A 26630-nucleotide genomic window follows, 5' to 3' on the forward strand; every position below is an offset into this window, starting at 1 on the left:
TATAACAACATAACGTTTTCTAATAAAAATGTTTATGCATTGTTTTATTTTTTGTGTTTCAATTTTTTTCACATCAAACATAAAAATAGTACAATTATAAAAAATATTTATGAACTGTTTTTTTTACCAATACTATGTGTATAGATTGATTTTTTTTAATCAAACAATGAAAAAACAGTTCATGAGGATTTTTTAAACAAAATAACGTTGTAAAACAATGGTTCATACTTATTTTTTATTTCAGTTATATTTTTATGTTTGACGTAAACAAACAAAAATAGAAACCTCGGATGTTTGATTAAAAAAAAAAAGTACAGTTCATATTTTTTTTTTAAAGGTTATGATTTTGTTTCAAAAGTTCAAATAAACACTGAATAAAACTTTTATTTTTATATTTGCTTTAAATAAAACTATATTACATACAGTATTGGTCATCTATACCTTAAAATTTGTCTGACGTCACTTCCGCCCAATGGCTTTGTAAACAAAAAAGTGTGAAATCATCGTCACCCTCTTGACACTACTGTTTGCATAAACTTTGGAGCCTTAAAGACTTTCACATGAATGAAGACATCTCGGCATGTCTTTCATTTTTCTTTGTTTTTTGTTGTTTTTTTAAGTCTTAAGATCGTCGAAAGTTTCCAGCAAAATAAATCTTTTGATAATGAGTAATAATTAAAATTTTCAATTAGAAAAACGAATTTATTAAAAATGGTTTATTAAAAAACGAAAAAACTATTCCGCTTTCTTTTTCGTCCTAATTAATATCAGTTTTTTGACATAAATTTGACACATAATTTTGACACATTTTATGCAAACAAAGAGTGAAAAAGAAAATTCAATTAAAATCTTTCTCATCAATTTTTAAATCTTTTCTTGCATGTTGGCAGCAGGTTCGTTATTCTCCTTTCTAGAATATTCTCATTTTTAAAAGAACTGACATGTCCACTGTCCGCGTCATTAAAAGTTCACTAAATATTTAGAAAAGAAAGAAAAACGCGGTTAAGTCTCCATTCAAAATCGTTTCCGATAACTAAAGATTCTGTCCCATGTACATGAAGACGGAAGACCCTAAAAAAATAACGATTACTTTGCAGTAAAATGAAGCCGAAAATGGATGGTAACATTTAATGCTACTAAGACTAAGCTTATTTCCTTGAACAACACAAGATCTCTCAACCACTGATAGCCATGACGTATAATCCCCAACCCGAGTTCTCATAATTCAAGTTCCTGGTCTTAACATTTACGGGCAACATGAATTGAAACAAATACATTGAGGATATTGCCAAGGCTACTGCAAAGAAGATGGGTTCCCTTCTACCGTGCTAGAAAATTACTGATACATTTGAACTGGTGTATCTCCGACACGTCTCTCTCTCTCTCTCTCTCTCTCTCTCTCTCTCTCTCTCTCTCTCTCTCTCTCTCTCCCATTCAGAAACTCACCACAGTTTGTATACCATATATGAAGGGCTTGTCTGAAAAACTTGGACGAATATGTAATTCATATGACATCAGGACTAATTCAACTCTCCGGAAACAGTTTATGAGAGTCAAGCTTCCTACAGAAAAAATCATGACTAAGAACTGTATATGAAATCCTATGTAAATGTGGAAAACTATACAAAGGTGAGACATGTCGTCCACTAAAAGTCTGGTTAGAAGAACATCGAAAAGCTGTAGTACGTGGAGAGATTGAAAAATCAGGTATGGCTGACCATATCTGGAAGGAAAAGGGAAACCATCTACCATTATGGAACGAAGTAAACATTCTAGGCATAGAAGAACGGTGGAGAGTAAGACGACTCAAAGAAGCACATGTGCTGGGGAATAACCAAATGCTAAGTAGACCTAGTATAGAATTTAATACGATATGGGAACCATTAATTATAAACAATAGATAATATATACAAGTAATAGGTATAAACATTAATATATATACATAGATATACGTTAATATATAGTAATAACCAGTAATAAATAGTGATATTTACAAATAGAAATAAAATAGGTCTGAGGCTCCTAAAATTTGTATAAGAATTGTCCGCAAGGACCCGTGGCACAGTGGTTAGAGTACTTGGAAAAAAGCAATTGTAAAAAGTGACCTTCTCCTGAAAGTTGTTTCAGTGCTCAGGTTGGGCGACCGAAAAATACAATTGCGAATTATTTAGGACATGGCTGACGGAACAAGAGCATGCTACCCCCGTGAAGTATATAAAGGGTTCAGAGTTCGACAGAAACATTCCCGAGTTCGACAAGATACACCTGAAGAAGGTCGGAGGTTACATCGACTGAAACGTTGCTAAAATCACAATCAAGATGAGAACAGTAGTCCGATGAATCCAAATAATACGAATAACCAATCCTCATCTCAAAATTCAGAAATGTCATAATAAATGTTATTTGTAAAACGGTTTCTTCTTTTTATTCATAGATGTTCATTGCAAGACGAAATCGAATGGCTTGAGGTTGTTCGTGTACATCATCTGCTGTAAACCAATAAGTCTTCAGAAGTCAAAGAGGGCTGTAACATTCTTTGATCCCTTTAAAATTGTTCTCTCTAAAGGCTGATTTGAAACAAGGCTGTTTAGGCATAAGGAACACCTGCTCGTTTCGAAACTGATTCAACTTTTGTTGAAATCACAGATGGATGCAAAAGAATATAAACCCTTTCCTCTCTTAAACTCGCTCTTTTTAAGATGACAATTACAAAAACAAGGCCGATAGCCATTAGCCGCGTGCTCTCGTGTAATGAATGAATGCGTGAATGTAGGATTGACATGAAATTCTTAAAGATAAACAAAATTACCGAAAATGGGCTGAAATGAATAATAAAAAAGTAAATGACTTTAATGAACTTAAGGATGAATTGAATGACTTGAATGCTTAAAAAATGACTTGAATCCTTCAAAAACAACTTGAATGGTCTGGAGAATGACTTGAATGATTTTGAGACTGACTGGTTGTAAAGTGGGTGATCATTTTACATTAAATTAATACAGAAAAATGATCTCCCACTTTATATCACAAAGTTACAAACATAAGTACAGCATGTAGTAAGAACAGATACTACACTTTTTCTTGGCCAAAAGGCCAAGAAAAGGGTATTTATTTGCTCCCCCACCGAGCAAATTAGGCACAAGGCCGATTTTTAATGTGAGGAGTGAAAGGGAAATGGGGATTAACTCCCTGGGGAGCAGGGGAGCTAGATAGTGACAATTGGTATAATGGGTTGCCCCTACATTGACCAAGGTCTTATATGTGGGGGCAACCCCACATATGGTCTTTGCTTGCAGTATCTGCCGGGACAGCTACTACACTTTGATCTTGTTTATATATTTTATTGCTTTTAAAATTTTGTAAATACAATTAAGTAAAAAAAAAAAAAAGTCTTACTCTTGACTGACAACATTTACCAAAATACCTCATTCACTCTATGGATCTTAATCTAACTAATAAATCCTCAGCGTTTAAGAATCAAAACCATATTTACAATTTATAAACAGTTGCCTGTGTGTTTGTGTATGCATTTTTTTTTTTTTTTTTTTTTTAAATATATTAATTTTGTGTGTGTGTGTGCATGTGTGAAAAAATAAAGTTCAATTTCATTGGTAAATAAAAAAGTTTTTGAATTAAGAAAAGGATTGCTCGTGGAGAGGGGAAAACTAATTAAAAGTGTTCATATCAAAAACAAAAAATAAATCCTACTGGGTTGTTAGTGAAACCCCCCTGTACTAATCTAGGTGACTAGACCCCCCCCCCCCACTGTTTTCCGGGGAACCGAAAACAAGCAGGGCGATCCCTAATGGGTATTGGGAAAAATATCTTAATGGCAGTGGGAGAAAACAAAGCAACGGATGGAGGGGGGTTGGAAGGTGACCTCTGAGTAGGGGAGTGACCGGGGATGTTGAAAAAGCAAGGATGTGGCACAAAGGAGATGGGCAGACTCAGAGGTTCTCTAGTACCAAAAAATAAAATCAGGAACAGGATCTCATTTATACCACCAGTCAAGAGTCTTAAGTTTTTCTTAGCTAGAACCTAAGCGGGATGGGTTCCGAAGGCCCCAGCACCGCCCGTGCCATGCTTAAGGAGGGAACACGTATTGAAACTTGGCTCCTCGACGGATGCACAAACTAGTGCTGTGCACCCACCTCTTGTCAAATTCCACTACTACACTTTGATCTTGGCTAAAAGGCCAAGAAAAGCTTAAAAAGCTAAGAACAGCATCTATTAACATCAGACCTTTGATCTTAACAAAAAAAGCCAAGCACAAAAGTGTTACCGACAGACGGACCGACGGAGTGACTTATAGAGTCGCTTGCACGCGACTAAAAAAAAAGAAGAAGCAAGAACGTTATATTTTAAATACACTATTCAATCGTGAACGTAACTTTGGATGCTCGTCATTGAGGTGACAAAGACCATTTGATAATTTTGGAGGAATGATGGATGACACGTGCTAAATTGTGAAGCAAAAGTTGCACAATTCCTTGCCTTTCCTTTATGAGTCGGCGTTGCTTGATTCTAGTAGCAAGGAGATATATATATATATATATATATATTACTAGTAATAGTGAACCAAACGTTGCTCGGGATTGAATGAGGGTCAAGAAATGTTCAACACCATACTTTCATTTTATCGAAATCTGAAATTGCCACGTTTTCAATCAATCGTTTGTTTGCTCTATTTGGGGACCCACTGAGGTGACCAGGAGACTTCGCATGCCTACTCGCAGTGACTTAGTTCGTTACATTGGAGCCTATATTGCACCGTAGAGAAACTTCTATTATATATGAAATTATTTTTATATAATGGCTTCAATTAGTTAAAAATCCAAGTCAAGTATCATGGTTCAGTTGTACCCTAAACAGAAACGTTAATTTTGAACGCGTCTGTCTTATCATTATTGGTTTTATAAAAAAAAAAAATCATATAACGGCTTGACTTAAAGTTTAAAATGTAAAAGTCAAGTGCCATTGTCCAATTGGGTTATAAACATTTTAATCTCTGCCTTATTAAAGAACCTACTGTTGATTTTATACGCCAGCTTCTTATGCGATGATAAAATTTCTCAAATGCATTCGTAGTCGTAGGATTTATACGATGTAAACTTTGGTCAAAAATCGGTCTGTTACTTTTTTAAACGGATTTTTATATGAACGATTTTCGATACTTATCAGAGACATTCCAATACAAAAACTATATAAGAACACTCCCAGACACAAAGCATATTTATTAAATTTCATAAAAATTCGTCCGGCCGTTTTGGAGTACATCAGGAATGCACTCGGATACACGTACAGTGTCTTTTATATATAAGTAGATAGATACATAAACCTGACAGAGCAACGAAAATACTATTGGAATCTTAAGAGACAGGAAAATGTTATCCCGTATTTTTTATGAGGATTAATAAAGTGTATTATTTAGATAATTTGAACTTTTATTCTCATCTTGGCTGTCATTTTCCCAACATTTCGACCGTTCAGTCTAGAGACAATGGATATCTCCTATAAGGGCAGCGGCGCTTAAATTATGAAGCAAGGGTTGCGCAATCGCCAACAACACATCTCCTGAATCCGGTCCAGTGGCAGGGAGTGACCCAAGCCTGACTGAAAACAATGCCGATAGCACATACAGCACCTGGGATTTCCAAATGGTCATTCATTTTAGTATTGACCAGGCTCAACGTTGCTTAACTTCGGTGATCTAACAGGAACCGATACTTCACCATGATTATGGCGTGTATATGCTTTTAAAAATGAATTTAAATCATAAAGACTGAAAAGACAAACTATCTGGTTTCGAACATCGCTCCAAAGAAATAGTGGTGTGGATTACGATTAAGAGAAAGATATAATTGCATGGATATCATAGCGAAAAAATGGGGGAACGAATCAAATAGAAAACATTAAGCCCGAGAATATTTCGTCTTTGCTAACAAAAATATCGGAAATACTTCAAATAAATGGTTTCTAAAATCTTCAGATGATGAGGGAGAGTGTGACGCGAGAATGGATAATTAGTCGATACTAAAATTAGAGGACATGAACGGTTATTTAGGTGTTCAGCGATGGAAGACCCGTATTTATTTATTTGTAATCATTAATTTCTCTATGCCATTCAATTTTGTACTAGGTCTACTCACTCACATGTGCGCTGCTGCTTTTAGATTTTCATCATATTTGTTTGTATTGTTCTTGTATTTTTTACAATGTTTTTTCTTCCTTTCATATATAGTCAGCCATGCCAATTTCAAAACTTTCACATACAGGGTGTCCACAGTCTGACTACATTTCTTGGCCTTCGGGACAAGATCAAAGTGTAGTATCTGTTCTTCAGATGCTGCACTTCTATTTCTTGTTCTCTTTCGGTGGAGGAGAAATCCTTCACGACTGAGACAATTTTTATTTTTGTACCTTTTCTCCACGTTAAAAAACGACCCTGGTGTCTAACTCTGTCCCGTGGGGAGGCATAGTAAATAGGTACATTATGTAGCCAGACTTTGTGGAAGCATCCTGTAGATTATGTAGCCAGACTTTGTGGGCACCCTGTATATATACACGCACGCGCGTGTGTGTATGTATGTATGTATGTATGTATGTATGTATATATACAGGATGCTTCCACAAAGTCTGGCTTTGTGGACACCCTGTATTACAGCTTTTAAATACTCCTTTAACCTTATTTTAATGTATTTTCTACATTGAAAAAAATACCATGTTTATCATATTTTTTCTGAAGAAAAATGATGTTAAGCAAATAGAGGGAATTATTTCTTCAATTTGTATAATAAGAGTTTTATTTTTGTGCGCATAGAAAACATAATCTCAATATAGATTAACCCTTTAACGCCCAAATTATTTTTAGAAAATTTTTAAAAATTACCTTTTTTTCAAACAAGAAACTTTCACTAAACAAACTGAACACAATGCAGGTGTTCGTGCCTTTTGCAAGAGCATATCTATCAAGAAATTAAAATAGTTATCTCACCTTGGTTAGCAGCCATAACGGCCTAAATGTATACGCTTTCAGAGTTAGGTATATAACGTACAGACGCGCGCATATTCATGGCTGCGACCAGCTATGTTGAATCAAACGAGGGCACGCCACGTATTGTACGCGTAATAACCAACATTAGCGCCCCCTGCAAAGCGTACACTAATAACTCTTTTTGAAAGAAGGTCAAGTATAAGTTGAAGGGTTGAATTTGAAATTAACAGAGCGTTACTGATCACTAGAGCTATGACAACAGTATATTCTTTTCCTTGTTTTGATTCTCAGGTATGTATAAATTGACATCTTTTATATTTTAATGTAGAATGATGTGATCCTCGGTTAATTGTGTCTGATATATACTCGAGAATAAAAACAATGAAAAGAATATGCTTTGCCATATCCCTACTGATTACAAATGACCTCTGAAGACGTGTACATTCGCCGAAACGTTGTTGCGATATCCCGAAACGATGCCATCAGACGAATAATTAAAATTCCTCAAAGATTCTGTCTTAAAATTTATAATTGAACAAATTTGACATTTTTTTTTTATTGACAAAGATTTTAGTTTCTTTGTTTATTGTTATGAAAAAAGATTTTCTTTGAAAGCAAAATTTTTGTCTGCAGGTTTTATTTTCCGGCATTAAACGTTTGGTTGCATTTGGAATTGACAATTGGACAACTTGAGAATAAAAAACAGATGTATTTCGTTTTTAATTGTTCTCGAGTTTTATTTGTCTTAAAATTTTTCACATTATTTCATTTTTTTTATGGGGAATAACTGTAGTGCTCAATTATTTGTGCAAAAGCATATGAAGATATTCAATAAACTTCTGATATATATATATATATATATATATATATATATATATATATATATATATATATACTAGCTGGATTTTCAAGTGTTATTAGGTATAGTATTGGACAGCATCATATCCACTGTGATACTAAGGAGAGCTTACTTCAATAGCAACCTTGTTAGATATCTTATCCACCGGCTATACTCACATATGTTAATACTCTTAAGCTAATGTTTATAAATAAATTTACTTCATTGCGTAACTTATTACAATTGTCATCTCCTTCAAGGGAGAACTAGAGACGCAGGACTAATGATCAGATGCAACTTGCATATGTTTCATTTCTATTCCATTATACATATTGGAATCAATTGCGTCTCATTTTTGCCGTTTGAGTTAAACGCTTTTACGTGGCAACAATGAAAAATATTAAAAAACACAATCTTCTTCCACAAACGGCTAAAATAAATCACGTGGACATTTTCGAACATGATTGATAGGAATGAACGCTATCCACGCTACAAATCTCCGGTTCTTTCAACGGTTTTCTTTTTCTTTTCGATATTTTTGTGACCAAGAGCGGAGGTCCGCTTGAAATATAAAAAATAACAATAAAAATATTAAATATAAAAAGTATCATCGTTTTTCATTTATTGAGATTGTCGGACTATCTTCCCCATCTTGGTTGTTATAGTCACAAAGTTTCGGCCGTTTTGCCCTCCGGCCTTCATCAGGTGTTTTGTATCGAACTGGGGAACCGTTGTGACTATAACAACCAAGATGAGGCAGTTAGTCCGACAATCTCAATAAATGAAAACACCTCATCTCAAAAATACAGGCAATTACTATCGTTTTTCATGCTTCAAAAACCCTCATAACCTTTAAATTATATATATATATATATATATATATATATATATATATATATATATATATGAGAGAGAGAGAGAGAGAAAATGACACTATAAAGTTACAAATGCCTAATATCGAAAATTACATTATTAACTAAAAAGTATTTGCACTAATTAAACATTCAGATGATGGTCGTTGGATAGTTCGTGATTACTATGTTTTTAAATATGTTATATTATTGCTTCAAAAAACAGTAATATGTTTTGATAATAATAAATGAAATAAAGCGTTCCTGTTTTTTTATATATTTGCTTCTAAACTTAAAATGCATTTTACCTATCTACATTTCTCAACAAGACTACTTACATTCTGTCTTCTAAAATAATTTGACAGAGAGTGATTCGGTTCTTGCTTGTTGGAGTTGGGATTAATGCTGAAGACAGAGGTATAGAATACACACACAAGCTTGAAATAAGGATAATATTTGTATTGAATTAAATTTATTGTTTGCGGCTTTTGAAGTCCAACTATAATTACAGAAAGTCCCTTTACGTCCAAGAATAGACGGCTCTTAGAATGTTCAAATAGGTAGTCGCATTCATTAAAGGAGAGGGTTTTTATTCTTGACAGCTTGGCGTCCCATTCGAAAAAGAGGAAGAACAGGGGTTTTATGTATTCCGCGCGACAAATATTGGTTAAAGAGGAACGCCTTGGCCAATCTAACAGGCCATTCTTTTTAGAATAGGAGTGGGTAAGAAAAGAATTATTTATGGGAGAAATAGAAGTTAGCTTTTTTATACTTCAGAACAAAAACATCCCTCTAGCAATTAAAGTGATGCTACCAACCTTAGTATCTCAATCATGCTTTATGTATGCGAGGCATGGACACTGAATGCAGACCTACAAAGGATTAAAGCAGTGGAAATGAGATGCCTCAGATAACTGGTTTACATTTTATACATGTTACCAACAATGAAGTCAGCAGAAAGGTCACTTAATAAGTGAGTCATTGTTAAGACTTGCTGACCGGTGAAAAAGAGAAATCTCAGATGGTATGGGTACGTAACGCTTAGGAGTTACAGACTATTCTGCAAAGAAGACTCCAGGGGAAAATAAGACCGAGCAGATAGAAGTGGTGAACCGACAACAGCGTTCGCTGGGCAGAGAAGAGCTTCAATGTTCGATATTACCCAAGCACTCTCACACAACCGCACCAAGTTGAGCCAGCTAGTCCATCGTTTACCGCCATGCGGCGCCACTACAACTTAACCAGTAACATTAACTTATATTCGCTGTGCATCATATGTGTTCATTTTTTTTTTTTTTTTTTTTTTTTTTTTTTTTTTTTTACTAAACATAAATAAAAAGGAATCGGGGGTTAGAGTGGGGGTCATACATTCAACCTAAACTAATTATAAAATATTTAAAAGACAAACGTTTTCATATTTGGAAAATGAAGGCAAAATTTTGTTTAAGCAAATAATCGAGTGACGGTAAAAAAAAAACACTAGCAAAACCAAAAAGTTATCAATATTTAATGAACGAAAAGAAAATATATTTGACAGGCAAACCTGTTTTTGAAGAATGTATGGCGAAAATATGAAAATTAATTTGTTTAAAAACGGAAGATTGTGAGGAGGGAAAGGACAGGCGAAATTCATTTCTGTGTCTAAAGTAGCGTAAATATATTTCATGTTTTGACCTCGTCAGCGAGAAATCGGTGACCTTTGCTCGTTTCGTGGAGTTAATGAAAAATGATGAGAATTTGGATTGAATTGAATTTCTTTTGCGAACAAATTAAAAACAATTTTAATTAGGAAAGACAAGTAATGAGCTAAAAGAATTTTTTTAAAAAAACACTAAAATAAATAAAACTTGCATTCTTTAGATGCGTCCGCTTAATTTTCGTATTTATTGACGAAAATGCGATTTCAGTCTTGAACGCCAGAGACCAACTGACAGAGCCCCCAATAGAAATATGTGGGCCCGTCTAAACTCTATCATGGGTGTTGTCTTTTCAGCTGTACTTGTGTTGTGAAGGTTTGTACTTGAACGGAATGTGCACCGACGAACTTAATGCACTTGTAACTTGTGAAATAAAACTACAAGGAGCCTGTCTTGCATACGTGATGGTTTTATCGGTTATAAATGTTTTTAAATTGTTCTTTGAGAGGGCATCATCTCGACTTTATGTAAGCTTTATTATACACTCACCTCAATGTTTGATAGTTAACTCCCTAACATTGTTACTTATATTTATGTACGAGCAGGGAGATCCAACGTTTCCCGCGAGTGAATGAGGAACAAGAAATGTTCCACCCTCTCAAACTTTTATTCTCATCGAAATTGATGAAATCGCCCATTTTTCAATCAAATCGATTCATTGCTAGCTCTAGTCAGGAACCCATCGCGATGTAACGAGACGAAGCTCCACATGCCTCCTCGCACTAAATTAGTACAGAATACACTTTAATCTTCATTGCACTGTAGAGAAACTGCTGTTGATTTTTCAAAAATATATTTCTGACATATAATGGCTTGAATTCAAGTTCAAAATTCAAAAATCAAGTATCATGGTAAAATTGTGTCCTAAATAGATACATTCATTTCGAACGCGCCCCTGTCTTATAAAATAATCTACGGTTGATTTTATATGCTGGGCCTTTTTGTTTCTGTGGTGCTAAAACTTCTCGAATGCAACTGTAATGTTAGGCTGTATAAGGTGTTAACTTTGGTCAAAATCGGAATTCCTCCTGGAATTGGATTTTTTCGATTATCGGTTTTTTATACTTATCGAAAACAGTTCCATACAAAACCTATTTAAAAGCATCTCCAGACACGAGTAAATTTGTGACAAATTTCGAAACAATCGGCACAGCCGTTTCGGAGTCTATTAAGAACACACAGTGTATTTTATATATAAATAAATGGATAGCAATAAAGATACTATAGATTACTGTAACCTTACAACGTAAATCCCTCAACCAGCAGCAAAATCCTACCACTTCACTGAAAAGGTCACTAAATCTTTACACACTTAGTTCCTTTCCTGGAACCGCTTGTCGTTGGCATTTCCTCTCTGCTTTCTGTTTCCCGACCATATCCACACGTAGACATTGAAATGTAATGTAAACAAGCAGCTCTTTGCATAATATCTCACTTAGGATATCCCCCTCCAATTCAAAACAGATCCTGAAATTTCACTGACAATATACTTTGTTTTGAGAGAATGACAATAAAACAAGATGAGGGAGTCGCCAAGTCACAGAGTTGAAACAATAGAGCACGAAAAGTAGAAATATATAACATACAACAATACAAACGGTAATAAAAACAGCAATCTTAATTTCATCGTTTGATACAAATGTTTCTTGATATAAATTTCCTTTAATAAAAAGAATTGTAAAATGTTGAAGTGTGACTGAACCTTTGTGAGCTTGGTGAAACGCGCTGAAAAAGGACACATAAAAATGCATATATAAACAATAAAATGATTTTACTGCTTCTCGATACAAATTTTTCTCGATACAAATGTTAATATCGACGTAATTATTGCATATAGACAAAACCGAACAATAAAACTACAAATATGTAATTACATTTTATTAACTGTTCAAAAATACTTCTGCTAATTACGCATTCAAATGATGATCGGTGGGTAGATTGTGAGTAATATACATAGTGGTCTCTGAAACGATCATACACCAGACCACTGTGTATCTGAATTCTGAAAACGGTAGCAATAAATGTTGTAAATCTATTGATTCATCACTATTAGTACATATGCTAGAAGGCCTCCCGGCATTGCCCGGTCGTAAAATACGGTTAAATATGATATTTTTTTTATTAATGCAGATTTCGTATTATACTAGCCTGGATACCCGACGTTGCCCGGGTGTTTGGAGATGTGTGTTGAGCAAAAAAAAAGTGGTAGTAGGCAGGCAAGCTCGAACCCGCACTGCGAAGGAGGAAAAGAATTCGAAAATAAACGTGACGTCTTTGTCGTTGCGTCCATCGTCAAACCGAAAGAGGCGAAGATTTAAATTAAGGCTAGTCAATCGAAAAGAGGGGATGACTTTAGAAAATATCAGCGAAAAAAAGCGACCCCTCCTTGTAGAAAATGTCCGGTTGAGGGTGAAGGAATTAATGTTTTTAGTCAATTTTTCGATATTTGGCGTCCGAAGGATCGAACTTCAAAACGTTATGGACCTCGTGAAAATCCGTTGCCTACATAAAAACTAAGTGTATTTATGTGTGAATTTTACCGGTGAAGTAATAGAACTAGTCCAGAATCTGTAAGTACAGACTAAGGGAAACATTCATAAAAAGTTTAAATATGTATATTCTAATGAAATTCAACTTCTACATAAGACACCGATACAAAAATATTTTCAAAATATTCTCTCCTTTTATTGTATTAGGAATCGAAATTGGTGGCATTAAAAGAAATATAGAAATATGGTGCCATGAGCATAGAAGTGCAGGGAAATCTTCCTAAGATTCCAGTTTCTTTTTATGTTATACATAAAACCTACATCTATGGGTTTGTAAACGTTTAAATATTGCACGTTACACAACTGTATGGGTCAATATATACGTATGTGTAGATATTACGTGTGCGTTACTTTTTTTATTTTTATTTTTTTTACATATGCACAGAACATATATGCGTGTGCGTATATATATATATATATATATATATATATATATATATATATATATATATATATATATATATATATATATATATATATGAGGGAGGAGAGAGGGGCTTTTCTATGTCTCTAGTAGTCGAGTGCACACCGCCTTGGGTTTGTTTTCTGTTCTTATTTCTTTTCTTTGTTTCCCTTGTTCTCTCCCTGCTCGTTCTGTTGGCGTCTCGTTCTGCGTTTCCCAGCCGGTCCGGTCGCGTTTTCTTCGCGGAGACGTAAGTCATTTTGACAAGTAAAAGCTGAAGAAATGCGATTATACTGCCAAACCATGTTTAATTATTATAAAAATGTGATGTGATTTCCATTCTTGTTTCACTTTGCTTCCAACATCCGACCATCAACCCCCCTCGCCAACACCACCATCCGCACCCAGCCACCGCCGCCGCATCAGCCGTGCTGATTCGAACAAGTATCTGTTTCTCCAAGAATCGCGAGATTCTTTCCGACCTCTCCTCCTCCCCATCCTTCTCATCTTCATTTTCTTTTGTTTTCGTAAAGTCGATGTAAAGAACCTCCATTAAGTGATCATAATAATAGGAAAAGCAAAAATAAATAAAACTCCAGCAGGTGTATGGAGGCTGTGTGAGGGACGGCGGGGGTGGGGGACTATTCCAACTCCTTCGTCGCCAACACTATTACTACTACTACTAAATAATAGTATGGAAAACCTTTTTTCATGAAAACTACAAAAAATAAGATTTTTTTTGTAAGAGGATTCCATCGGTGTTTTGTTTTTGTTTTGTTTTTTTGCTTTTTTTTTTGTAAGACGGTTCTTCAACAAGGATACGTCTTTTAGATTTATGTGTTGTGGACACTACCTCTTCCGCCCATCTATTCATTTGTCTATCAAAAATAATTTCTTGGTTACTTTTTTTTGCCTTTTTACACCAGGCTCGTTTAGCAGATTATTTAAGAGGCCGTTTTTTACTATCATTATCCCTAAATTTTGTTTTAACTTGAAATGGTCTGGTGAGAGAAATCATACCGAGTTTATCGTATATATATATATATATATATATATATATATATATATATATATATATATATATATATATATATATATATTTGTGCTTTACTTAAAAAGAAAAACGAGGCAAGAACGGACATTCTTATATGCATCTATTCAATCTATGCGTTTAACGCTGAAAATACGGTCTAATACATAACCAATAAGAATAGCTGGTTCACGCAAGATTTTATTTTTTCACCTCAAATATAGTAATATTGCCAGTTCGAATGTAAATGGCGACTATTTGGGATTGTGTTTACGGGGAGACGGAAATTATGCAGCGTGATGTTTGGTCACATACATTTAGATTTTTGCTGGTTAGTATAGTCAGGGAAGCAGGAAACTGAGAATTGTAAAATTAAGGTAGAAGGCTTTTCGGTATCTATGAATCTCAACAGCGAAGGGGTGGGATTTTGCTGATTGTCGTGTTAGTCTGAAGTATGGACGTCGAAGGGATACAGTTGCAATGAGTTCATTAGAGTACACTCCATTAAAGTACGTGTAAAACAGACACGGAAATGCGACGATGTTACATACTGTAGACCAAAAACTGACAGAACAGTTTAGTAGGCAAACATTTTTCAGCAAATTTATATACGTATACATAATATATATATATAGAAAGAGGCTTACGTTTACTATAAACTTAATGCGCAAATAGTACGCAAGTATGTATTTATGTAGACTATCAGCATGAATATAATTACACCTAATAGTTAACTAAAGATGATCATCCCATAAGAAAACTGAAAAAACTAATAGAGAATTAATTATAATGAATGTTTAAAAGAATATGCAAATTAGTTAGATCTTTTGTAGATGATGCAATTCCACGAGCTATATATAAGAAAAGTTTATTTTCTTGAAAAAATAATTTTAAAAAGGTTTTGAATACGAATATCAATACACAAAAAAAAAAATTTATAGGAGTACTGGTATATAAGTTCAGTCGATCAGAATACATTTTCTGTTTTGTTTTTTCATTGAATTAATGCGTATTTGTATATATCTACAGACGGGAAACCTCGTGTTGCCAGGGATTGCATGAAGATTTTGTGGAATACTGGATTCAATAATACTGAGAATGCTAATAATGTTGCATTTATAAAATGTTAATGAACTTTTCACATCAGTTTTTTTTTATCAATAAAATATATACGTATTTGATTTGTGTTACTCGTGCAAAATCGCATATCTAGGTTTTGGTATTAAAATAGCAGGTTATTATTAAATTAAATGTCATTTCAAAATCTAAAAAATAGCCATTATTATTGGTGTACTCATGTATAATATGCATTAAACTAATCTTGCAACATTGCACAAAATGTTATTTAACTTATACGACCAAGTGTCAGCTGAACATTAGCATTGTCAATAGTTGAACGCATGTCCGTATCGTAAGAAAACACAATACGGACATTACATCATCTGGTATTTGTTCGGATCTGTGTCTCCCCAGATAACAAATAATCTCGGGTGTGAATGTTTTAGTTTCAAGAGATGAAACTGGAACACATGTAAAAGTATAAACAGAAAATATTTGATATGTGAATTTCTTTTGCTACAGAGCCGAGAGAATTATCAAAATATCAAGGTGGACCATCGTGCTCCGGTTTGTATCGATAACTAGCAGGGAGACCCGATATTACCCCGGATTGCAATAAATAATTTTATTGTCTTCGAAATCTGTGAAATTGCCTACTTTTCAATCAAATCGATTAGTTCCCGCTCCAGAGACCCAACATGGTGCACCGGAAGCTCACATACTTCCCCGCAGTGACTTAGTCAACAATAAATTGTCTACATTGCACTGTAAAGACTTACTGTTGTTTTATAAACTTTTTATATAATGGCTTGAATTAAAGTTTAAAGTGTAAAAGTTAAGTATCATGGTTCAATTGTGCTCTAAGTAGAAATATTCAATTCGAACGCGTCCCTGTCTTATCAAAAACGTACAGTTGATTTTATACGCCGTCCTTTTTGCTTGTGCGGTGATAAAACTTCTCAAATTCACTTGTGATATTAGGTTGTATAAAGATGTTAAATTTGGTAAAACTCTGACTGTTCCTTTCTAATCGAATTTTTTGATTATCACAACCTACCAATTTTTATTACTTAACGAAAACATTAAAGTACATTTGTGTGAATTTTGTTTTAATTGGTTCAGCCGTTTCGAAATCGATAAGGAACCAACACACACACACACAAAGTGCCTTTTATATATAAATACCAGGGTGATCGGTACTGCCCGGTCGTAAAATATGCTTACATATATTTTAATGCATGCAGATTTTGTATTTATTATTATAGAGCCAATTATCTATTGATTATTATATTGTACCCAATATATAGCAATAGTTTAAAGTTTAATAAAATAAGTAACTTGGATACCATCATCAAAAAATTAAGCGATCTAGCCTTAGTCTGTATCGTCTGATCTAAAACCTTACGCATATAAACTCTTTTACAAATCGGTTTTTCAAGCTATCACTGTATATCTGCACATGCCTGCAAGAGCACTTAAAGCCGACGTACGCCTGCCAAGTGTCAATTTTTTTTCTTAATTTTGACCCCTTAACAGCTACTTTTACCAGCTAACAACCAAATCGAATTTGTTCTACAAGTCCAACTCCTCGGTATATTAAGTTTCATGTTTGTAGACCAAAAGTTGACAGGAGTTTAGAGACCGTTTCACAGATAAACAGACGATCAAGGTTACTATTATCTGTCGATAGATTGGGTGTATTTTTTTATGAAAAAATAATTTAAAATGAATCATGATTTGTGAAACATTTGCTTGGCATCTGGTGAACGACTTTTAAAAAATGTCGTCCAAACAAATCAACCAGGTATTAACTTTCTCTCAAACTCCTCTGTATAATTCTATCGTACCCTTCCCGTGTTAACTGACTCTGCTACCCCAACTGTGTTCCATCAACTAAATGAAGAATTTGTATTTATTTATCAATTTTGAATGTGATTAGATTAAAGGATTCTTCTGTCCTGAACAAAAACACCTTTATATTGTTAAGTTTTGATTTTCTTTTTAGGTCAACAGATTTCAGCATGTTTCTACGACTCATATCACATGACTTGCATATCTTCTCCCGCCATGCAACAAAACTTAATGTTCTCTTTATATGTACAGGGTGGAATGATAAAGTTGAATTTTACAACTTTTATTGAAAAAATCAATTCAAGTAACTTGATTATGTAGTAGAGCTGACATCTATTCAATGTAGCCGCCTTTAACTTCAATCACTACCTCGATACGGGTCCGAAATTAAGAGCATGCCTTTCCACAAACGCCGACGGGAGCTCAGTGAATACTCGGCAGATGGCAGCAATCAGGCTGGCTGTGGTGTTGTGGGAGGTTATGTTGGTGATGTTCTCTCGATGTATGACCACACGAAGGGGGAGGAGGAGGCAGTGAGAGAGTGATACAAAGTCGTACCACTCCTTCTGAAGCAAAGTCTGGGGTTCTTTGGACATGGGCCGGCGCTGAGTCTTGCTGCCACAACCAGATTCTGCCGGCAGCCACTTGCTTGCAGCAAAGGATTACCACACGCTTCAGCGCATTCAGGTCAATTTTGGTGTTGACTTTCAAGCCGACTTCGAAGATCTGAGGTGGCATGATGTGGCCCTCACTTGAAACCACACATAGAACCATAACCGTGGCCGGAAACTTTGTTGAACTGTGCCCCTTAAGCGTTTAACCGTCCGTATTTGCATTTTGATAGTGCTGGAAACGGTCTTGTTATCATAACTTGGATCGATAGGGAATATGAGTTGTACAGCAGCGCATCTTCGATCTCGCTCATCGAACATTGTCACTTTCAGATATGATAGAAGGCTCATATCGCTTTGGGGATTTGTACACAACTGACCGACTAGTAGACGGTCTGCAACAAAAAATGAAAACCGGTTTGCATCAAACGGAAATGGAATCATATCTTTTCTATGGCGGCAATTTTATCGTTCCACCTAATAAGTGAACTTATGTCTTGTTAATTTAGAAAATTCAGAATCTGTTTGTACACTCGAAATGAAAAAAAAAATAGTTTCCGCTGCAAATAAATGAAATGCTAAAAACAGTGTATGGTTTATACGACTGAAAATATCAATTTATAGTTTTGAGTATCTATTCAAATTATGAGATTTTTTTCTTCTCCAAGTAATGAAGTTCATTTCCTCTGAATCAAATTATTATTATTGGCATTGGTTTCCTAGATACCTTTTTAGTCAGAATTCTTTATAGAAAATATCAGATACTTACGAGAAGACAACGTGAATGTTGTCAGCATTATAAATGAAAAGGTTTGTGGAACGAACTAGACTTGAACTTACGAACATATGCCCAGAGAAGTATGGACGCCGCCAGGTTATTTTTGCCCAAAGCACGCTGCATAAAAATAATGAACCGCCCCTACGACCCCGTAAGGGTAAGGGACTTATCCACACACACACACACACACACATATATATATATATATATATATAATATGAAGCCAAATCTGCACATCTTATTCACCTGTTATATCTTAATTTTCTACAGCTTCAGTGTGAATTCGTTACACGTTTGCATTGTATTGTTTCTATAAATTTAAATTTCCTTTATATGCGCACTAAACATTGCTTAACCAACACCACATTTACTCATCTAATAAATTGAAATAAGGATCACTTTCTTCAACTGAGAACAATTTTACCTCGATTTTATAATGGATTATAAACACAGCATTAAGGTTAAAACTGAAAAAAAAAAGAATTAAAACCATAAGAATTCGATTAAAGTTATGCTTTATTTTTTTTTAAGATTTATGAAAACAATCTTCAATAGTAATTAGTTTCATGTAATTAAGTTAATTAACTTAAAATTTACGATGACGACAAATAAAGGAAAATACTTAACCTTCCGTTGAAAACAAAACGGACGATTCAGAATTGATTACGTGATATTAATGAAGGCGAGAGTTGAGATTAATTTTACTAATTGATATTAGTAATAACATCTCTTAGTTTTCATAGAATTGCGTTTCTCTTTAGAATTTTAACTACAACGTATTTCTTATGCTGTTTCGCATTCACCCAAGAACATGCGTTCGTTCACAAAAGGAAGTGTTCTCTTTTATAATGACAATTTTTGATATAGATATGTGAAATAATCTGCGTTTTGGTATAGATACGAATATAGTCCAATGGAAAGCAAGTATCGTTTCGAAATTTGAATGTGAATTGATAATTTTCATTATTTTGGACGACTATTCTCACAGGTTTCGGTAGATATAAACGTCGACCATCTTCAGGTGCATCTAAGCAAAATGGATAAAGGCTTTGTACGTAGGAAAGTTCTTTTTGCTGTAGACGCCTGTTCGAATATCATGCGAATCGTTGTTCAGGTAATTTGGGTTGCATGCTTCTGTTGAGTCTTGCACTCAGCATTTCAATAAAGCTTTTTTTACAAAGAAATTAATTTTCAAGGCCCGAACGCCACTCGAGGATAAGGGTTAATGAGTACGGTAGTCATTGGGACAACAGCATATTATTAGTTGTGGAAATTTGGTATAATTAAATGATTTAAGGGGTCACTTCAGCAAGAACTTGTTTACATTTAACTTGAAGACGACCATATTGTAGTCCGCTGGGAAGCAAACTTTTGAACCAGTTCCATAGGCGGGCAGTTCAATAAAAGAAGCTTTTATGGAATCCACGTTTAGATTCAGGCATAGAGAGCGAAGAAAATTGTTGATATTGGTAGTAACTAGGCGAGTGTTATTTGTGAAAATTTGGCAAGCGTGGGCCACAGCGTATAGCTCAGACGAGCACTTGTTTGGAAAATAAGGATAAAACCTACAGACCTGCGACATCTCTTCTGTGAGAAAGAGATTGCATGGAAGAGAACGGGCATCTACCAAGTTTCAAAGTCGGTTTGGAACTTTGTCAAGACAGAATAGGATGCTCCAAGCAGCTTCCTTTCAGATATTGCAACAATACTCCGTTCTAGGGCGTACTTGGCTCTTCTTCAAGTAGAGAATTGCATCGGCAGTAAGTTACCTATGGGAACGGTAGTTTTGTCTTTCTAGAAGTTCTGTTTGCGCTTCCGTTGAAATAAGGATGCAAGTGATGTGTTGATCAGAATTTATTGACAAAACTTAGTTTAAAAATTTGTTAGCCTAATTATATAATTCTTTTTATTTTCCTATAAGACTATGTAAATTATATGAGGAATTTCAAAAACCATCAGTTGCAGCTTTTGACCAATTTGCGGCAAAATGCGACTTCAGTGTTGCTTTGCCACGCATTTATCACGAGATGTTATTATATCTGTGTTCCACTTGTGAAATAAAGAATAAAAATGTCTGGCAGAGTGATTCTATCGACTATTCTATTCTCCCAACCCAAGCGTTAGGAAGTAAGAAAAGCTAAAATAATTTATCAGCAGGAAAAAGTAGAGGAAGTTGGTCACAAAGGAACACAAAAGAAGGCTAAAACAGGATTGTTAATCAAACTGTACAAGTTACTTGAACAAAGGATCGGCCAATATATTTTAGAGTTTTAAGAGCGACCATGAATTTTAAAATGGTTTACGAGCAGTTTGTGTTTGCAACAATTGAAGAGAGTTGACAGTTCATTTAAAAGTCCTTGATTCAATCCAAAGTTTCCGCATCAAAACTAAACACGTACTTCACTAGAAGTTTATGCGTGGCTTCAGCTGATTCCAGCTAGATCAATGTTCTTTTTTGCTGATCATCAGTGACATACAGACAACTAGCGGTTACTGACGTTTGCGCTGATATTAGCTGATAATACGCACAGCCCTGTGTTAAGTTTCTAAAACAATCCAACTTGATTGGGTGATGAGTCAACCTTGAAACTGCTTTTTCTTATTGTGCATCTAAATCTTAACCCTGGCAAAAATCAATTTAAATATTCACAAACCTATGAGACGACAGGGGCGATGAGGAAAATAAATGTTTCCTTGCAGATTAGGAGTACAGATTAGCAATAATAGAACAGACGATGTTTTCGTTACAACATTACATAATTTAAAGGCGATTGTTGCGAACTAGTGGGAGGATAAGAAAAGATGGGGTAGGGGAAAGAATGCGAGTAAATATAAAGAGAATAAATAAAGAATAAGAAAGTAGAGTGGAAGGAACGCATGAAAACAAATGTTTATCAAGAAATATAGATATATAACTAGCAGGGGTATCCGGCGTTGCCCAGTGCAAAAGTGTAACGTATTTCTATTTCAACTAGTATCTTTTTATCTCTCATTCTCTCGGTCTCCTGTTTTCCTCATTTTTCTTCTGCCCAGTCTATCTCTCTCTCCACACACATACACACAACTTTATATAACTTGGAGAAAAGGTACAAAAATAAAAAAAATTGTCTCAGTCATGAAGGACTGATCCTCCACTGAAAGAGAACAAGAAATGGAAGTGCAGCATCTGAAGAACAGATACTACACTTTGATCTTGACCAAAAGGCCAAGTCAGTTTCTCTCCATTTCTTGCATTCTCAAACATAATTGTGTTTCTTTCTCGAAATCATCTTGAAATTATATTACCATATCTGATCTGTTTCCACACTCGCTAAGATAACCGAAGATGCGATTGCCATTTCTGGAACTCTTATCAGTGTTACAAGACGAAACAAAATAAAATAAAAACCCAACAAAACTGAATTTAAAAGTAAAAAAGGTCGGACATGTGGGGATTGGACATTAACGGCAAATTACAAATAATTAGTTTTCAGTCGTCTCGCACTTTGGCTCAAGAAACTTTTCACTCGGATGGTGCGAACCGTCACTTTTGACCTCTCCACTTACTGACATACTTGACCTTTTTTCTAAACTGGAGAGATTAGTTTGACTTTAGGTGTGAGTGATGTAACGGTCCAAATGATTGAATCAGCCAGACATTTTGGGGGATTATTTAAGTCTGGTTATCTTTTCAATTTCAAGCAATAAATCCCCGCTTAGAACCATAGGAATGCAAAATACTGATGTTTAATGGTCTGTGGTTGCTTGGGTTACGGCAAATCAACACCTCTTAGTTTGTTTGTTTATCTGGTATTCTCACCTGCATAGTTGTTTCACCAAAATTCCTCCAGCCTTCTTCAGAAAACCATTATGAAGATGAGGATAACACTCCGCAAATAAATATACAGATTACTCGTCTGGAAGGATTCTAATAAAATAATATGTAACACTTTTTGAATTATTTAATATCAAATCAAAATAGCTATTGCATAAAATAACATGGAAACAACTTACAATTTTTCTCATAGATAAAGCAGGTTTTTTTATGGAAATAACTCCGGACAAAGCATGACGCCACTTTATGTGAAGAGCTGAAAATACTACTTTAAAGTCAAAAACAAGCCAACGATAAGTGATAGATAAAATAGATTATGACCCAGAAAACGGCATTCTTCCTTCTGTCAGAAACATTGTTCGTTGAATGTGAAAACTAAAGGGGAAAATAAGAGTTATGCCATAATTTATCAAGGCTTGAAACCTCTTGAGGATAAGGGTTACTGAAATTTCTTATGCTAGTCATCGCTTAAGGTTTAAAGGTCACTCAAGGATAAAGGTTGAGGTAATTGTCAGTTTGTGATAAAGAACACCATGAGAGGATTAAAATAGAATTTGATTATTCGAGTGGACGGCTCCATGAGAATTTCTTAACACAGGGTTTACAAAAGGGCAGGTTGTATTCTGGAAAGCAGCCCTGTGGTAATGTATTTCACAGATAAGTTTTTGGAAAGAAATTTTGTTCATGGAAAGTTACGTCTCTGCAAATACGAAATTAATTTGATGAAAAACTGGTAAGAAGTTTTCACGTGTTTAGTTTCCCGAATACCATGCTTTTAGCCTTGAGACATATTACCGATTTTCGTGATTCCATCTAAAGGGTTAAAGTTCGGGGTTTAATTGAATCTTCGTAGATCCATTGCGTGAGTGTTTAATATACACATAAATATTTCAATCTGTGAATAAGGTATGTGCAAATCTAAATACTTGTACATCTGTTTAAAATTCTGTAGAATTTTGAAGTCAAGATCTATCGCAAATCAAATGTTTGACATAAAAATCTGGGTTTTTTTTTTCTTTTTTTTACACAGTGATCACCACTTATCAAGGCCCGGAAGCCACTCAGGGATAAGGGTTATTGCAAGTACATTACGTTAGTGTGGAGATTTGATGAAGTGTTTACTTAAGGGGGTGGTTAATTAGTTAAAAGTTAATTTGCCACTGTTTTATTACATTCAGGCCAAACAAGGCATATTTTTACCGATATGAAAGAGGCTACTGAGAATTAGGGCTCACATTTAGAGGGACATTCTAAGTGGAGAGTTGTTTGTTCACATAACATTTAAATTCCTGCATGTTAATTCGGTAAACGTAGACATGAAGAGCTTCGAAAGACAAGCAGTTTGAGAAATCAAACCATTAAAGTAGAGAGCATGTAAGGCCCTCAACGCAGAAACGTTGCGATTTAAAGGATTCTCAGACTGGTTGAGCGTATTTACATTGAGGCAGCACAAAAATGTCTTTAATTGGAAGAATTGTTTTTAAAAACATTCGTTTATTATTTAGTCTTGAGTGGATCTGCGCCTTAATCAGCGATGACTGGATAGTAAAAACCCAAACCAAAATACGATGATAAAGAAGTGCAGGGTATTAGCGCAATTATATTTGCCATCGAATCAACATTAAATCAACACCGCTCCAGAAGATATCTCACCCCTGATGCAATTCTCTATCTGTATAAAAGCCAAGTACGTCCAAGGATGAAGTACTGCTGCCACATCTGGGCAAGAGCTGCTAAAAACAGCCTATCCTGCCTTAACAGAGTACAAAATAAGCTTCGTGGCCTAGTGGGTGATGCCCTTTTGTATTCTCTGCAACCTCTCTCCCACAGGAGAGACGTTGCGAGCCTGTCTTTGTTTTATCGTTACTACCATAGAAGGTGCTCGTCTGAACTCCGATCTCTGGTCCTCCCCTCGCCAATCTTTCACGATAAACACCCGCCTAGCTGAAACCACTGTCAAAAATTTTCCCCACTCCTTATCTGTGCCAAAATCAAAACGTAGATTCCATGAACAACGCTTCTTTCTTAGAAGTGCACGCCTGTGGAGCTCTGTTCCGGTTGCCTGTTTCCCACCTGACTACAACCTGGATGTCTTCAAGTCCAATGTGAACAAATTCCTGATGAACCGCCTCCTTAAGTATGACACTTTATCAGATCTCCAACATTAACACTAACATACTGTACACACAATAACCCTTATCCCCTAGTGACTTCCGGGCCTTGATAAGTGGTGACTACCTTGTAGAAAAAACATGATTGTTTCCATCAGAATTTAAAATACTGTTGAATTTATGTCTACCTTTGCTTGTACATGGTGTTTGAAAAATCGATGGCATAACTTTTGGATTATGTTCTATACGTGTAAAGGCGCTTCTATGACTGAGAGTTGTTTTTCTAATAGCATTCTGTTCCTAGTCTAATTTTATTTGGAAGCATTGCTTCCTTTTTATGGTCTTTGATTTTATGGCCCACAACCGATAGTCGGATGTCTTTTAGAAATTGACTTTTGATCTTACCTATCTCTGGTCAGGTTTTATTTATCTCTCATTCTCTCCTATCCAAATTTAACACTTCCTCCTGTTCCAACATATTCTATATCTATTTATCTAAGAATTGTTGCTTTTAATGTGGAATTATACATGTACCATAGTTAATTTGGAAGACAATTTCTAAAAGTCGTCCAAAATATGCCAGCATGGAAAATAAAGGCTAATCCGAACATAATAATGATATTTAAGATGTCAGAAAATGAGTCACTTTTCATAGAAATAACATAAAATGCTTCCAGCCGGGTAGATATGATGTTTTCATACCTACTCCATGACATTAGTGCATAAACTTTATTGCTAAGGTCAGGGAAAGATGTAAAGAGAGGTTTGCATGTAAAAAATCTTTAAAATAAAATTTTCATTTCTGCCTCCTAACTTTTAAAAAAAATGCTTTGTATTGGAATTGTTCTTTGTCCTCATCTCAAGTGTTATTCTTACAACGTCCATGTGTATCTTATTTAAATTGTGAATCTTTCTATGAAACTCTGAAATCCACACAGAATTTCGAACGGAACCCTTTATTTAATCTTCATGGAACGCAGTCGCTTGTTTCGTCAGCCCTGGCTGTGTAGAAGTCCTAAGTAATTCGCAACTGTATTTGGAGTGTTGCCCGCACTAACGATTGGAACTTCACGCTCGAAAAGAGTATAACTTTACAATCGAATTTTATCAAGTACTTACAATCTGATCAAGTACTTGGACTTTGGGCGAGTATTTAAAAAATCAGTTTTAAAGCTCCACAGGAAATTGAAAGTTCAATAATCAGTGCGGGCTTCCTCAAAATACATTTGTGAATTTAAGATTTCTACCCAGTCATGGCTGACGAAACGAGGGCATCCTACCCCGGGGAGTTCCGTTCAAAAGTCTATGCAGATTCATTAGTTCAACAGAAAGATTCTCGTGTTGAACGTGATACACTTGAAGAAGGTCGAAGGTTACATAGATCGAAGCTTGTGAAAATAACAGTGAAGATGAGAACAGTAGTCAAAGAAATCCAAATCATAGGAGCAATCAATCCTCATCTAAAAAGAATCAGAAACAAAAGCATTTTTCTACTAGATTTTTATTTTTTTTTCCTTTTATTTTTCCAAAGAATGTTTTATTTGATGAATTATTTTTCGGCGTATCGAGACATATCGAGATAATCCTAGAAATAACAATGATACTCAAAATCTACAAGCACCAAAAATAATGCTAACGCACACACGTGCGTGTTACACACACACATATATATATATATATATATATATATATATATATGTGTGTGTGTGCGTGTGTCTGCACTTACATGAATCAACGCGCACACACGTTTGTGTTTTGTTATCTCTTGTTTAAAGTGAGGTAATTTCATTTCACGCCGACTGCAAACACTTTCCGTAATTAATAAATGGAATCATATTAGAAATCTTTAAAAATCTGCCAAAAAGATTCGACATTTGAACATAAGGAAGGTGTCTAACTTTGACAGGTGTCTGAAACTTAGATGCAGTTGTTTTTACCCCTTCCCTATCCACTCACACCCCCGCTCACTCTTCAGTTTCCTTGCTCACACATTCTTCATTTTAAGACCAACTACGTTCTTCTGGAGAATGGTAATTGGTACGGA

The 26630-nt window shown here is 35.0% G+C and overlaps 1 protein-coding gene and 1 pseudogene across 14 annotated transcripts in view; one reads left to right on the top strand and one right to left on the bottom strand.

Annotated features, from left to right (window-relative positions):
* The window catches only part of LOC145284430 (lachesin-like), a 1332212-nt gene that overhangs the window by 514354 nt on the left and 791228 nt on the right, over positions 1 to 26630 (top strand). The gene's annotated exons all lie outside the window — the stretch shown is intronic.
* LOC145285304 (U2 spliceosomal RNA) lies at positions 2970 to 3106 on the bottom strand (annotated as a pseudogene).

Source organism: Euprymna scolopes, chromosome 9, assembly GCF_053919585.1.
Source record: "Euprymna scolopes isolate OS-2025 chromosome 9, ASM5391958v1, whole genome shotgun sequence".
Classification (NCBI taxonomy): Eukaryota; Metazoa; Mollusca; class Cephalopoda; order Sepiida; family Sepiolidae; genus Euprymna; species Euprymna scolopes.